Source organism: Diabrotica virgifera, chromosome 8 (genome assembly GCF_917563875.1).
Source record: "Diabrotica virgifera virgifera chromosome 8, PGI_DIABVI_V3a".
Taxonomy (NCBI): domain Eukaryota; kingdom Metazoa; phylum Arthropoda; class Insecta; order Coleoptera; family Chrysomelidae; genus Diabrotica; species Diabrotica virgifera.
The window spans coordinates 24,349,100-24,366,634 of record NC_065450.1 but is presented as its reverse complement, the minus strand read 5'-3'; the positions used below and the strand labels follow the sequence as shown (position 1 = coordinate 24,366,634).

The 17,535-nt window shown below is 33.3% G+C and overlaps 1 protein-coding gene across 2 annotated transcripts in view; it reads right to left on the bottom strand.

Moving 5' to 3' along the window:
• LOC126890685 (trace amine-associated receptor 1) overlaps positions 1-17,535 on the bottom strand; it is a 748,386-nt gene that overhangs the window by 362,572 nt on the left and 368,279 nt on the right. The window lies entirely within an intron of this gene.

The window sequence follows — 17,535 nt, the reverse complement described above, 5'->3', positions numbered from 1 at the left end:
TTACTTTTCGTCTAGAAAAAGGATCGAAAGACAGTTTCAGGTAATCAAATCTGAGCATAGATGCTGAAATAACTATATGGAGATAGTGGTCCAACTCTTAATCAAGTAAAAATAAAAACTGCTTTATCTTTTTCATCTTTACTCAGATTTGAGTACCTGAAACTGTCTTTAGGTCCTTTTCCTAGACGAAAAGGAGGTAAATACGTGGCTTAAGTGTCATTTATTTGCTTTCTTTTATATTCGTCATCTCTTCTGCTTATATATTGTAAAAGCCGGAGATACAGGATGCAGCCAGAAAGCAGTTTCTTAACGAAAGGTCTTGGATTTAAAATAATGTTTGTTATTTTTATTTTAATTATTCTAATTGTGTAAAAGTAACAAACTTTGTATCTATGGCTTTTCGTATTCCTCGTATTACGAGAGATGTTGCTGTTTTGCGTCTCAGAAGGTGAAAACATTGCATCGCAATATTTTCCCTTAAATAGGCAGGATTGTTGATATTTTTTTCAGAGTTGTGACTACATAGCTTCACTGAGGATGAATAGATGCTGAAATAGCTACATGGAGATGGTGGTCCAACTCTGAGTCAAGTAAAAACAAAGACTGACTTTATCTTTTTCACTTTTACTCAGATTTGAGTACCTGAAACGGTCTTTCGGTCCTTTTCCTAGACGAAAAGGAGGTAAATACGTGGCCAACGTGTCCTTTATTTGCTTTCTTCTATATTCGTCGTCCCTTGTGATTATATATTGTAAAAGCCGGAGTTACAGGATGCAGCCAGAAAGCAGGTTCTTAACGAAAAGTCTTGGATTTAAAATATTGTTTGTTATTTTTATTTCAATTATTCTAATTGTATAAAAGTTGCAAACTTTGTATCTAGGGCTTTTTGTCTTCCTCGTATTTAAAGAAAACTTTTACAAAGCTAATTTGGTACTGCCACAACACTCATATTCTCACAAAATTTACAGAAAATATTATTAAAATATAAGGACAATAGCTAATAGGATAATATTCAGATATGTAGGATAACGTGATGTTCTCAGAACCGATGTGTTGGTAGTACGTCTACTTTTTACATTTATTTAAGACAAACTTAGCTGGGAGACCACTATCGAGTGTTAGTAGTGCGAAATTGGAAAACCAAGGCGAAAGATAGGAAGAACTGGAAGCTGATTTTGGAACACGCCAAGAACCACAATGGGTTGGACATGAGTTGAATTTTCTGAAGATACATAGAGAGATATAAAGAGACAGAGAGGGACAGAGAGAAATAAAGAGAGAGAGAGAGAGAGAGAGAGAGAGACAGAGAGAGAGAAAGAGTTTATCAAAATACAATGTAAATTAAAGGAAAGTTTGAATTACGTTGAAAACTAAAATTTATTATTACACCCTATCCAAGTACTCCATAGTAGTGTTTCTCTTCTCCAAATGGTATGTCTTGTATGGAACATTATTGTGTCCATTGTACTTCATTTTATAGAATACTTCTTATGTCAGGCGTTTTTTAAATTTGCGTAGGACAAAAGGCTGTCTAACATATCCTAGCATTATTAGTTCATGGGGAGCAAATAAATAATTAAAAGAAAAATATTATTCAAAAAGTGTTCCTCACCTCTCATGTCTCCCCTAACATTTTACATCAAAAGTTTTTACTTCATTTTAAATTTCTTTTAAAAAAGTACTTAACTGACACTATACAGTGCGTCCATAAAGTAACGCATGAATTAATTATTTAGTAAACCGGCGACTTTTAGGAAAAATCCCGAAACAGGTTGATCTTTATTTTTAAATTACGATTTATTGGCATAAATATCATACTAGTGATGTCATCAACCTGGGCGTGATGACGCAATCGATAATTTTCTTAAATGAGATTAGGGGTCATGGTATAGCTCATTTGAAAGGGTCTTCAATTCTCTATTCAATAGTATAAACACTAACCTAATTATTTATACATAATGTCCAAAGAAATTTGTTTTAATTAAATAATTGACACCAAGAAATGAATGTATTTAAGTCTAAATGCATTTTACTTTTGTCAGAAAACAGAAAAAAAATTATTTAAAAAATAAACATTGATTTTCGCTTAAACGAAATGTTTAAAATGCCAAGGGGAAGGTGGGTGGCAGCTTTAACATTGAATTTAAGCTAAAAACAATATTTATTTGTCAAATAAACATTTTTTTTTCTGTTTTTTGATAACAGTGAAACGTATTAGGAATTAAATAAATTACATACATTCTTTATTTTGTCTCAATTAATTTAATAAAAAAAATGTTTTTTGAAGACCCTATATGAATAATTATGTTAATGTTTATATTATTGAATAGAGAATTGAATACTCTTTTAAATGAGCTATCACATGACCCCTATTCTGATTTAAAAAAATCATCGATTACGTCATCACGCCCAGATTGATGACGTCACTAGTATGATATATATGCCAAAAAATCGTAATTTAAAAATTAAAATCGACCTGCTTCGGAATTTTTCCTTAAGTCGCCGGTTTACGAAATAATGCATTTTTATGCGTTACTTTATGGACGCACTGTATTGTACTATTACACAACTTATTGTATCCCTGCTAATAACTTCAATGTTACTGCAGTAAATAAAATAAAAAAATCCTTTTTACTAGTGATTTTTTTATTAAAAATTTAATGGATTTATTAATATATATTTCCCCCTTTATTGTATTTGACTATCTGAACAATGGCATTTCTTTTTTCAGTAACATATTCTTGGTGTTATTTGTTAGTAGTTTCTAATTTTATTAACTTTTGTAACCTTTTATTGTGTTAGTTAATGGGAAAGCCGGAATTATTTGCTTTGAATTTAACATTTGAAACTCAGGTCACTTAACCACTATTACAGAGTTGTTTCCGTATGTGTAGAATATAACAATACCCTATACGTGTAAAACAAAGACATTTCAAACAAAAGTTTTGATACTTTATAACACACATTTCCTATGTATGAAGGAAAATAATATCGTTGCGCTCTGATTCTAAATAAGATCAAACAATTCAGAGGCTTTGTTTTAATAAAAACTCAGCCTCTGTGTTTTATTAAAACCCAGTGGCGGTGTTTTATTGACCTTATACAAATACGTATGCGAATGAGTGGCGTATTAAAAACAAAACAACTATATGTGATATAAACTTTTGTGCAATATTAAAATTGTAGACAATTTACATATAACCGAAGAGGAAACACAAAATTAACTAAAATAACATTGGAAAACATTATTTAAATATTGTGAATATGCTGCCTATGTGAGGTCATTTCAATTTAGGTAACCGGAAATAAATAAAAAGACTTACGCTCCTTTCACACACTAAGAATTTGAACGTGCGATCGCGAGAACGCACGATGACATCCCAAAGTTGGCTCAAGCAATCACATGGTAATTTTCAAATTACATTGAACTTTCCAACTGCCGTGTAATGAGAAAAGTATCATAGGATTTCTCGAGCCACTATTGGAATGTCATCAGTCAGATCGTTTCAACCATCGCACATTCAGATTATTAGCGTGTGAAACGAGTAGACGGAGATGCAGCGCTGCAAAATCTCTTTGAATGAACTAAAGCTAGATTTTTCACAGTTGATTACTGTGAGTGTGTGGAGAAACATACTGCGGTCGGTCAAGCGAAACGTAGAACAGGGGTTACTAAGAGGGTATCAAAGTTGCTTTCCTACGAATGTAATTATTTCCATTTACTAAGGCTGAAAATCAGTAAGCACATTCTAAATTAAATATAAATAAAAGTTATTACAGTCGGTCAGCTGTATGACGGGACAGAGCCGGTCGGCCGGCCCTAATATTCGATTGAGGAAACGAAGCATTTTGGCTCGCAATTTTTTCGTCCAGCATAGATTAACTTAAAATTTTCACAGAAGGTAGGGAATAGTCCAAGGATCATTTTCTATATCATGCCGCTATCATACGCTACAACCTTGGGGAAGGTTGCCATCCCATCTAGGGGGTGGGAATTTTTAATTACATTTTAACCATGTAATTCGATGGAAAAAGTAATTTTAAGAAAAAAATGTTTTTTACATTTTCTTCGTAAAACTAATATTTTTCGAGTTATTCGCGCTTGAAAATAAATCACAGTTTTTCGACGAAAAAATCGACTTTTTTAGAGGGTTTTTTGAGAATACCTCGAAAAATATGCATTTAATAAAAAACTGCAGATATCAAAATTGTATCTTTTAGTAACATAAACCAAATTCTTTTTCAATTCTACCTTTAAGGCCAATACAAACCGAGATAAGGCATGTTAAAGTTAGCTTTTTTCGTCAAATGCATAATTTGAAATATTCAAAGTAGTCCTGTCGCCAGGGGGGGTACAACGGCCTCGTTAATTCAGATGGACTTACCCAAGTTTTTTTTATGTATTTTGACCCGTAGAACACGAATTTTTTGGGTAACAGTCGATCCGGATGTCGATAAGATTGTTATAGACAAAGAAGTTGAGGAATCAAATAACAGCGATTTTTCCCAAAACAAAACGATATTTTGTATTTTTTGGGTAATTTTAAGCAAAAAATGTGTTTACAAGTTTTTTCGTAGGATGCATAGTTTTTGAGATAAACGCCGTTGAACTTTCCAAAATTCGAAAATTTTGAATTTTTGAACCCGAATAACTTTTGAATAAAAAATAAAATAACAATTCTGCTTGCAGAATTGGAAAGTTCAAGTTAAATTACACCGGTTTTGATTATTTTCATTGCTGCAAATAAATTATTTTATTGTTAAACAAAGCTCTAAACACATAGTGTTTTAGCGTTTCGACGCGTGTCCGCTATGCATGCTACCTAGAAACTGCCTGTAGTTTTGCAAGTTCTTGACTTGTTCTCTACGTGGTCGCGCTACGTTTGATTTTAAATATGAGATGTACTGAAAGCATCTCGTGTAAAACCATACAAAATTACATACTAGAACAAACCTAATATGTAAACAATTTTCACTTGTTTAAACTCGTTTATAGGTACATGCATTACCAGGCATTGCATTGTTGGTAGTTGGCATCACCTCACAGAAGGTGATTATACTAGTAAAGTGGGCACAGAAGCTAGAGCTTTAAAAGAAAATCCCACCCAATATTTACAAAATTTTGCAAGAGGTATATATATGTACTATGTAGATATACTTACTTTTTACCAATTATGTTACAAATGATTCTTTCATATATTTAATTTATCAATTATTTTACAGACTGTTCTCCATTTAGTATAGAAAAATGCACGAAGAATGCAGAAAAATTTTTAGTTAACATTACCAAGACTGTAGACTGCAATTGTACCTCATTCGATGAATTAAGAGTTTGGATTTATAAACACAAAAATTCAGTAATAGAAAATTTGCCACCCACTTCCAATTCAATTAAACTTCACATTTTAAGAGCTTTTTATGTTGTACACATTCAGACAAATGTTTTAAATTCAGCTATGGATGAATTAGATCCGACATCATATGGATTTTTTATGGACGATAATTTATTAATGCCACAGAAAGTACATATTTTGATTCCTCCAGCTGAAAAGTTACCAGCTGGTTGTAACTGTTCAGTTTGCGGTCCAAGATGTAACTGCCGCAGGTTGAAAATACTTTGCTGCTCCTTTTGTGCTTGCATGAAAAAAAATATTTGCACAAATAAACAGTAATTATTTTTGTTTTTTGTTTTTTATTAACAAATAAAAATTACTTACTCGACAATTGAATTCACTGATGTTTTCAATGCATCTCCAATTTAAAAGTGCCTGAAAACAGGCAATTTCTTCGTAGCTTGCATAGTGGGCACACGTAAAACGCTAAAACACTATTTGTTTATAGCTTCGTTTAACAATAAAAACATTATTTCTTAGCAATGCAAATAATCAAAACCAGTATAATTTGACTTGAAATTTTCAATTCTGCCAGGAGAATTTCTGTTTTATTTTTTAGTCAAAAATTATTCGGGTTCAAAAATTGCAATTTTTCGATTTTTTTAAAGTCCAACCGCGTTTATCTCGAAGACTATGCATCCAACGAAAAAACTTGTAAGAACATTTTTTGCTTCGAATGACTCAAAAAATACAAAAAATTGTTTGGTTTTGCGAAATATCGCTGTTATGTAATTCCTCAAGTTCTTTGTCTATAACAATCTTATCTACATCCGAATCAACTGTTACCCAAAAAATTCGTGTTCTACTTAACGCGACCACGTAGAGAACAAGTCAAGCACTTGCAAACAGGCAGTTTCTACGTAGAATTCATAGCGGACACGCGTCGAAACGCTGAAACACTATGTGTTTAGAGCTTTGTTTAACAATAAAATAATTTATTTGCAGCAATGAAAATAATCAAAACCGGTGTAATTTAACTTGAGCTTTCCAATTCTGCAAGCAGAATTGTTATTTTATTTTTTATTCAAAAGTTATTCGGGTTCAAAAATTCAAAATTTTCGAATTTTGGAAAGTTCAACGGCGTTTATCTCAAAAACTATGCATCCTACGAAAAAACTTGTAAACACATTTTTTGCTTAAAATTACCCAAAAAATACAAAATATTGTTTTGTTTTGGAAAAAATCGCTGTTTTTTGATTCCTCAACTTCTTTGTCTATAACAATCTTATCGACATCCGGATCGACTGTTACCCAAAAAATTCGTGTTCTACGGGTCAAAATACATAAAAAAAACTTGGGTAAGTCCATCTGAATTAACGAGGCCGTTGTACCCCCCCTGGCGACAGGACTAAAGCCAAATAATGGGAAAAATTTGTATTTTTTGAGGAAAAATTTGTATTTTTTGAGGAAAACTTTAATAATCTTTTTTTCAAGTATACAATTAGACCTTTCAAAAAAAAACTAATAAAAAATTTCTAGCATAAAAATTAAGCGACTTAATCAAAAAAATGTCGGTACCTGCTTTTCTCTACGAAAAAATCAGTGAAAACAACCCCCTAACTACCTTTCTATTTCATAATAATTGGTCTTTGCCTTTCTGTAATTCTTTTTATATTTATATTATCAATATACTCAAGGAGTTTGTTCTATTTAAAAGGCCTAATTTTGGAAAAATTGGAGTTTAAAAAAATATTGATTTTTTGCAATTTGGTATTTTTCACCTTTTACTTAAAATATCTCCGAAAATACTGAAGATACGAAAAAAATTATAAACCACTAAATTGTTGCTTTTTTAATGACTAAAATTATCCCGTGCATAGATTTTCATTACAGTGAACAGTTAGCCAGATATAGCTATTTAAAACCTCTATTTACCAGCAAGCACCCCCTTATTCGAGCCTTTTAAACCCGCCCCAAATAAAAAGTAGGGAATCTTATGGAACTTAATTTACTTAATTTTATAGCACTTTAAAAATCCTACAAAATTATTTTTGAAGAAACTTCTTATCACCAAAAATATATAGAATATTTTTCGAGGTATTCTCAAAAAACCTTCTAATAAAGTCGATTTTTTCGTCGAAAAACTGTTATTTTCAATCGCGAAGAACTCGAAAAATATTATTTTTATTAAAAAAATATAAAAAACATTTTTTTCTTAGAATCACTTTTTCCATCGAATTTCATGGTTAAAATGTAATAAAAAATTCCCACCCCCGAGATGTGGTGGTAACCGCCCCCAAGGTTTTAGCATATGATAGCGGCATGATATAGAAAATGATCCTTGGACTATTCCCTACCTTCTGTGAAAATTTCAAGTAAATCCGTGCTGGACGAACAAATTGCGAGCCAAAATGCTTCATTTCCTCAATCGACTATTGGGGCCGACCGACCGGCTCTGTCCCGTCATACAGCTAACCGACTATAATAACTTTCATTTATATTTAATTTAGAATGTGTGTACTGATTTTCAGCCTTAGTAAATGGAAATATTTACTTTCGTAGGAAAGCAACTTTGATGCCCTCTCAGTAACCCCTGTTCTACGTTTCACTTGACCGATTGCAGTACGTTTCTCTACACACTCACACTAATCAACTGTAAAAAATCTAGCTTTAGTAAATTTAAAGAGATTTTTCAGCGCTACCTCTTGCTCTAGAGGGTTACAATCAATTTATTTTAACAAGGACGACCGATTTCGCATACTACAATTTTGTGCATCTTCAGGTTTCGGGTACGGCAAAATTAAATACAGCCGATAAAATGTATACTCTTAAATGCATAATATGGAACCATACTCAAAGCTCCGTTATGGCTAGCTAGAACCTGGAGCTGGAAGTACGAACTAGACAATAAAAGTAATTAATTTTTTCAGATCCTTCCTTAAATAAGCCATGTTATTGCACCAATTACAAACTTTTTAATACAAATGTGTGTATTGGCTTGTGCGTGTTAATAACTATCTGTTTTTTGTCATAATTGTATTTTTTAATATAAACATGATTTTATAATCTTACATCACGATTATACTTTACACCAAAAGATCTAAATCTAGTCTGATATTTATTTGGTTAATATTCGAGTCACAAGAGCAACAATAATACCGTACCTTGGAAGTAATCTTGAAGAAACTTGGGACCACTCACTAGAGATAAGAACACGTCTGGAAAAAGCACGTACAGTATTTTACAAAATGCAAAAAGTTCTTTGCAACCGCCAGCTGGGTATCTCATTGAGAACTAGAATACTTAAGGGCTGTGTTTTCTCCCCTTACTCTATGGTGTTCAAGTCTGGACAATGACAGAAGCAACAAAAAAAAAGAAAAAAAAAAAAGTAAGTTATCAATCGAAGTAGCACAGAAAACGACAATAAATGTCGCTCCCATGCCACCAGATTGACAACAGGTGGAATACTTTCTTTGGTTACACCTCCTCAGATTTTCAAAATTTATAAATCAAACAGGATGCCGAGGAAATTAAGATGAGAGAATTTTAAATAATTCACAACTCATCTGCTCAGCGTGGTAAAAGTTCCAGCAAGAAAGATTCCTTAATACTCCTTCTTCTTCTTAAGGTGCCGAGACCGCTTGTCGATCGTTGGCTCTCATGTTGCGCAGCATATTAACAATCATTGTCTTATTTACAGCCGCACGAAATAGTTCAGTGCTAGTTTTCCCAAACCATTGGCGTAGGTTTTTAAGCCAAGAAGTTGTACGGCGGCCCACACTTCTTTTTCCCATTATTTTAACTTGCATGACAAGGTGAAGTATGTCATATTTTTCTGGGTGACACATTATATGACCAAAATATTCCAATTTGCGCCTTTTAACCGTGTTCACTACTTCGCAACTTTTATTCAAACGTTGCAAAACCCTTTCGTTTGTGACTCTTTCTACCCAACTGATCTTCAGAATACGGCGGTAGACCCACATTTCATATGCTTCTAGGTTTTTTAAAACCGATTCTGTCAGGGTCCATGCTTTAACCCCGTAAAATAGTACTGGGAACATATAACATTGAACCATTCTTATGCGAATTTCCAAATTTAGATCATGACTGCACAGGATTTTTTTAAATTTCATAAAACTTGTTCTTGCTTTGGCAATTCTACTTTTTATTTCTGTACTAGGGTTCCAGCTTTCATTAATATGAGTACCCAGATATACAAGATTACTTACTCGTTAATACTCCTACAAAAGAGTAAATTAATTAAAAATGTATAAACATTTTCAATTTATTTGCAACACAAAAATGCAGCGGCTGCATAATACTATGGTTAAATCGGAGAGTGCAGAAAGAGTCTATACCGGTTTCGGAGGTCTTTTTCCCCTCGTCAGTAGTCCCATATCCTCTTCTCTCCGATTTCTCCACGTATCATACTTTGGGCCTTTCCGAATTGCAAAGAAAGAAATGTCACGGATGAACTAGAACCATCTACCGAAAATCAAAATAAGTTATCAGTCGAAGTAGCACAGAAAACGACAATAAATAAATAAAAAAAATAATCCAAGTATTCGAACTCTGGTGATCCAAGCATTCGAGGATGAACAAGGAAATAAAGCTTATGCTTATAATAGAAGAACGGTCCTACCTGGTCTGTTCCATGGTACGGTCGGTTCCGTTCGGTTTTAATCCTTGGCGCGGTGCGGACATGCTACAAAACGCTCAAACACGGTTTCTTTATAGCTTTGTTTACCAATAAAAAAATTACTTTTTAGCAATGCAAATAATCAAAACCGGTATAATTTGACTTGAACTTTCAAAAGCTGCAAGCATAATTACTATTTTATTTTTTAATCAAGAGTTATTTGGGCTCAAAAATTGCAATTTTTCGTTTTTTTTTTTAAGTTTAACCGCGTTTATCTCGAAAACTATGCATTTTACGAAAAAACTTGTAGGAACATTTTTTGCTTAGTATGACGCAAAAAATAGAACGTAAAAAATGTTTTCTTTGCGAAAAATCGCCTTTTATCTGCCCGTAATATAGGGCGGAGGGAGGGGGTAACAAGGCACCATCGCACCTTCCGGCAAGATTCAGTATTCCATTGTTCAAGGTCTTAGATAAAATAATTCTGAACATAGTTGCCGGTCCTCAGGTTTTGCATACTCAAATACTTCCAGGGTCCAGTCCATATCCTCTCTATAATAATTTCATATGCAAAAATTATTATCTAAAGAAATACTTCATAACGCTACCACCTCTAGTGGTTTTAAATATATAAACACTTGAAACCAAAAAGCTGTTTGAAAATTTCAAGTAATTTTTATGTAATTTTTGATGTGCTGAAAACTAAAATAATATCACAAAATGGTTAGGATGTCAGAATTTTTCACAAAGTACAATGGAGATTTATCCCATTTCTCGTTGTCTCACTTATGATATTTGAACTTAGTATTCTAAAACACACAGAATGTTATATTCGGTACTCTTCGTAAAAAAGGTAGGTAAGTTTATTGACAAGTTATACACAGTAAACACTACATGACATGTCATGTCACAATTTAAATACCTAACTCACTAAATAAAGGTCCGGCTTCACCAACAACAAATAAATCAATTACTAGTTATTCGTCGAATAAAATTTATTAGACTTTTATATTTTTATTTTGTTTCCATAAAATTTCGATAATTTAAAGTTAACCTAACGAATTTAGTTTCTTATAATTATTTACAGGGAAATGAATTTGCCAATTTATTCGAAGAGTAAATATTATTCGCAGAGTAAGTCTAATGTGACGTTAGTAAAATGAAGAAATGTCAGTTTATTGGTAGAATAACTTTATTCATAGAATAAATTACTATTTGTAGTTGGTAAAACCTGCCATTGTAATAGAAAACAACTAATAACTACTACAAGAACACATAATATAACGTAAACAATGAAAAATAGAAATAAAAAAAAAACAATTTAAGGCATAAATGAAAGTAAGAAAATCGACGGTTTCGTTTTGATTAAAATCTGTCTTCCTCCATTCCCCGATAGTACTATTTCTAGGTCTACTTGTTGTCAAGGAGGCTCTAAGGAAGACAGATTTTTGTCACTAAATACTGTTAAAAATAAATAGTTCAAGTGCAAGAGTTGTTTATTTTGATAGTAATACAGCTAAAGTGTTTACAGTCCACTTTTTACATCCAACACACAAAATCATTGGTCTATCTTCGAAGCCGCATAGGACAGAAGCTAAGTGAAAATATCAAAAATTTTAAGGTTCAATTTCGCAAAGCAAGCGTCGTTGGAACCGCGTAGGACAAGAAGGTTCAAAATCGCAAAGCAGCTAGGCAAGGCTGTCAAACGTCAAGTCAACCGTCAACCAAAAAATAGAAACAATAAATAATTATATCCTTTTTATATAAATTCAAGTGAAGTCTGTAAGTACAAACTTATCCTTTTTTATACAACTCCTATTAGCATTTTTTGGGTAAATACTTCTCATTAATTAATTTAAAATGTTATTATCATTATCATTATCATTATCATTATCATTATCATTATCATTAATAGTTAAGAGGGGCCAGGTCAAAGCCCGATTAACTCGTTTACAAAATTTTGTAGAAAAATTAGATCTTTCTCAAGTAACTGATGAGTTAGTAATAAATTTACAAAAGAGATTAGAAAAATTTGAGCCATCTTGGGATGAGTTCAATGAATTACAGTTGCAAATAAAAAGTTTAAATGCAAATGATTCTGATGACCCAACCATATTTGAGGATTCATATTTTGAGATTGTCAGCAAAATAAAAAACATTTGTGTAACTCATCATCAATTAAGTCAACAAAAGGAAGTAAGGGGCTCGTGCGCTTCAAGGCAATGGTTCGTGCTCCTCAGGCAATAATTCATGCTCTAATAAAAGTTGCAATAATAATATAAATGTTAGGCTCCCCCCAGTGTCCCTTCCTCAGTTCAGTGGGGAAGACTACAGTGATTGGATTGAATATAGAGATGCGTTTGTCAACTTAGTTCACAAAAATCAACAATTGGGGGATTATCAAAGATATTATTACCTTAAGTAAACATGCAGCCAGCATTATAAAAAATATACCCACATCAGGTGACCACTACAAGGTTGCGTGGAATTTGTTAGTGGAAAGATTTGAAAACAAAAAATTATTAATTCATAATCACATTCATTCCATTTTTGAACTTCAGGCATTGACACGAGAATCCCATGTAGATCTTAGAAATCTGTTTAATGACATTTCGAAACATTTACGTTCTCTTAAAGCATTAGGGGAAGAAACACATTCTTGGGATAGGTTAATCATTTACATCTTAACGAAGAAATTTGACTCAACAACCAGGCGTGACTGGGAGTCCTTTGACCACAAAGGGGAGCCCGACAATAAATAACATGCATAATTTTCTGAAAACAAGATGTGAAATTCTAGAAACGTTATACTTTTCAAAAGAAGAAAAATCAAACAAGCATGGATCTAAACACACACCTAAAAGAGAGGTAAGAGCGTACACAAGTTCCAATAAATTCAGCTGTCACTTCTGTAATGAATCACACGGCATATATCAGTGCGAGTCATTTCTTAAATTAAATTTACAAAAAAGAGTAGACGAAGTTAAAAGAATGAAACTCTGTTTAAATTGTTTAGGAAAATCTCAGTTTTCATCTGATTGTAAATCAAGCAAGTGCAAAAAATGCGGGAAAGGTCATAATACACTGTTACATATAGAGCATTCTAATAATAAAGGTAATTCAGAAAGAATTCAAGATAATAAGTCATTAACAAGCAATTCACATAATATAGATGATGCCAGAATGCAGGCAAACACCACAACATCCTTGACTGAGAGTCACACATCAGTAGCGACGCCTTCAATTCAAAGCACACATTATGTATCATCACAAACGTTATTGTCCACAGCATTAATAAACATATATGATTCAAAAAACAATATACACACATGTAGAGCACTGTTAGGCAGGCCGCACATCAAAGAAACATGAAACGTAAATTACGTTTCATGGAAATAAACCACAGCTAAACAAATATATGTCCGGCCATTTATGAAACTCTCCGAAAATAAAAATGTGTCATGAGCATGAATCACACTCGTTTCATTGGTAGGCGGACTTTGAGATTTGTTTAGCAGTGTTTTCTTTTCATGAAACATGTTTTTCGTTTCATGTTTCATGTTTTTCGTTTCATGTTTCTTTGGTGTGCGGCTTGGCTTAGACAGTGGATCTCAGAGTCATTTCATTTCAGAACAATTATATAAGAAATTAGGTATAACATTTTCAGATGTAAACTATGCAGTCAAAGGTGTTGGGCAATCTTTATCAAATATCAATAAACAAGTTAGTGTTAAAATTAAGTCATGCATAAATAATTTCAAAATGAATATTACATGTTTAGTGTTACCTGTCATTACTGAAAAATTACCTTTAGTATCTTTTAATAAAAAACATTTACAAATACCAAATCATTTAAAATTAGCTGATCCACAGTTTAATCAATCAGGTCAGATTGACATACTGTTGGGATCAAATGTATTCTGGTCATTATTAGCAGTAGGTCAAGTCAAATTATGGTCAAACATGCCCATCCTACAGAAAACCCAACTGGTTTGGATCATTGCTGGAGATTTATCAATTCCAAGAGGTATATTCAACTCAACTGTTAATTATTTCAGTATTAACAATGCATCAGAGGTCACTGATGATACATTAACAAGATTTTGGAACATAGAAGAAATAAACAGTGTTAATAAATTAACAGAGACTGAACAATATTGTGAGGATCACTTTAAAGGTACTACAAAACGAGATGCCAGTGGTCGATTCATAGTAAACATTCCATTCAATGAACAGATTTCCAAATTGGGAGAATCAAAACAAACAGCAATTAATAGATTTTTTTCATTAGAATGCAAATTACTTGCACATTCAGAACTAAGGAAGGAATATGTCAATTTTATGTCCGAATATGAATCATTTGGACACATGACCGAAGTAAAGGAAATTAAAGGTGAAAGAAGTTATTTTTTACCCCCTCATGCTGTAATCAACAATAAAAGTTTAACTACAAAACTTCGTGTTGTATTTGATGGCTCTGCAAAAACAGACAGTGGCGTATCATTGAATGATGCACAATTTGTTGGACCAAGCATTCAAAGGGATATATTCACAATTTTACTTCGATTTCGAAAACATCAGATTGTTATAGCAGCGGACATATCAAAAATGTATCGTCAAATTCAAGTGACTCCAGACCAACGAAGTTTACAACAAATAATTTGGCTCAGCAATCCTAATGAAAATATAAAAACATACCAATTAAATACAGTAACATATGGTACGGCATCTGCTCCATACTTAGCGATAAGGTGTTTATACCAAATCTATGAGGAAAACAAGGACAAATATCCTATTACAAGTAAGGTAATCAAAGATGACTTCTATGTGGATGATTTGCTCACAGGAGCAAACTCAGTAGAAGAAATAATAGACATTCAGCATGATGTTAGTAAGTTGTTAGGTGAAGCTGGTTTCGAGCTTCGCAAATGGTTGATCAATAATTCAAATGTGGTACAACAATTCCACATGAACAAGGAATTGAATTCGAGTTCAATAAATTTAGGAGAAAATGAGCAGAACAAAACTCTTGGTGTTTCTTCTTCTTTCTTCTTTAGGTGCCGTGTCTGTATTCAGACGTTGGCCGTCATCATGTTTACAATTTCCTGAAATCTCTCTCTATCGGCTGCTGCGCGAAATAATTCTTCTACTGTGCAGCCACACCATTGTCTAATATTACGCAGCCATGAAAGCTTCTTTCGACCAATCCATCTCTTTCCCTCCACTTTTCCTTGTATTATAAGGCGAAGCAGATGGTATTTAGGTCCTCTAATTATATGGCCGAAGTATTTTGTTTTTCTCCTCTTTATGATGCTTATGAGCAGACGTTCCGAATTCATCATTTGAAGAACAACTTCAGTTGTTCTTGCGAAACCCACGATATCTTTAGGATTCGTCGATAGCACCACAACTCGAATGCTTCTATTTTGTTTAGCATTGTGGTTTTTAACGTCCATGTCTCACAACCATACAATAGGATAGACCACACATAACATTTCATCACCTTCTTTCGAATATTCATCGACAGGTTTCTATTATATAAAACTGGTTTCCAGGTCATAAAAGCCTTCCGTGATATTTCGATCCTAGTTATTATCTCTTCATCAGAGTTACAATTTACATTTAACCAGCTGCCAAGGTACTTGAAATGATTTACCCGTTCTAACTCCTCTCCATCAAGAGAAAGCTGACCTTGATCTATATTAATCTTTCCAACTGCCATCCACTTTGTTTTTGAAATGTTGATTTTAAGGCCTCTCCGATAGCTTGCTTCACTGACTAGATTTAGTAGTGTCTGAAGATCTTGTAAATTTTCAGCAAGAATGGCTGTATCGTCAGCGTATCTAATATTGTTGATTACTTCTCCGCCTAGCCTTACTCCCTCTTGTCTGTCATCCAAAGCCTCCCTAAAGATTTCTTCAGAGTACAGATTAAAAAGGGTAGGTGATAAAACACAACCTTGTCGTACTCCACGTTTTATCGGCAGTTTTTCAGTACGACTGTCTCCAATTTGGATAGAGGCTACTTGATTGTAATATAAGTATTTCAGCAGTCTTATATCGTAGTGGTCAAGTCCTGCTGCTTGCAGGCAATCGAAAAGTGTATCATGTTGTACTCGGTTGAATGCCTTCTCGAAGTCGATGAAACAAACATAAACGTTATTTCGGAATTCACAACTTTTTTGTAATAGAACGCGCATACAAAATAGTGCTTCTCTAGTTCCTAGACCATTTCTAAATCCAAATTGCTTATTACCCATTCTAGTTTTGCACAGAAGGAATACTCGGTTTTGTATAATACGTAAAAGTATCTTAAGTGTGTGACTCATCAAACTGATTAGTCTAAAATCGCTGCATTTGGTGGGCCTGCTTTTCTTTGGTAATGTTATAAACAGTGACTCCAACCAATCATGTGGTAATTTTCCTTCGTTGTAAATTTTGTTAAAGAAAGTAGTCAAGTAGGTAATGTTTTCCTCATCCAAAAGTTTAAGTAGCTCAACAGGGATTTGATCTGGTCCAGGTGCTTTATTGTTTTTGGCTTGTTGTATTGCTTTTATGACTTCTGACTTCAGTATAGTGGGACCTCTGTCTAATTGGTTGTCACAGGTAGTATTTGGAGCATTTTCTCGAGAAGCATCGTCAAAAAGGTCACTGATGTGTTTCTCCCATTCTTTGCACTGTTGTTCGTGATCACAAATTTTTCCGTCTGCGGTTTTAAGTACGTGAGCATTTTTCTGTTTTCTAATTCCGGAGGTATATTTAAGTTTCTTGTGGAGGTTGAAACTGTCATGCTTTTTTTGGAGGTCTTCTATTTCTTTACATGAATTCTCGAGCCAGGATTCTTTGGCCTGTTTAATTTTTCTTTTTATGAGTTTGTTAATTTCACGGTATTTGATAATATTTCTATTTTTGTATTTTCGTCGAACTTCCATCAAGTCTAGAATTTCTTGGTTCATCCATTCATTTTTTGCCAACATTTTAGGTGTTTTTAAAGATTCCCTTACGTCCTCTAAAATCGAGTTTTGAGTATCGTACCAACATTCGTTAATAGTTCTGTTTTCGTTTGGTATATTTGATATTCTGTGCATTTTACTATTTATCTGCTGTGCTATGTGTTCGCGCGTTTGGGTGTTTTTAAGGGGATCGAGATATATCTTACTAGGCTTAGTTGGCTTTGTTAGTTTCTTTAATTTAATTTGTATTTTGGAACAGAGTAAATTATGATTTGAGTTTATGTCGGCGCCGGGGTAAGTTCTTACATCTTTAATATTGTTCCGAAATCGATGGTTTATTAGGATGTAGTCTATTTGATTCCGTACTATTTTGCCTTGATGTCCATCTTGAGGGGATTTCCACGTGTAGAGACGCCTTTCTGGAAGCTGAAACCAGGTATTTGTAATGACGAAGTCATTTTCTTGGCAGAATTCTATTAGACGCTCACCTCTTTGATTTCTCTCTCCCAAGCCGAACTTTCCGGTGATGTTTTGTGTCATCTTTTGTCCAACTTTAGCGTTAAAGTCTCCCATAATTATTGTTGTTTCGTGTTTCTTTGTTGTTTTTA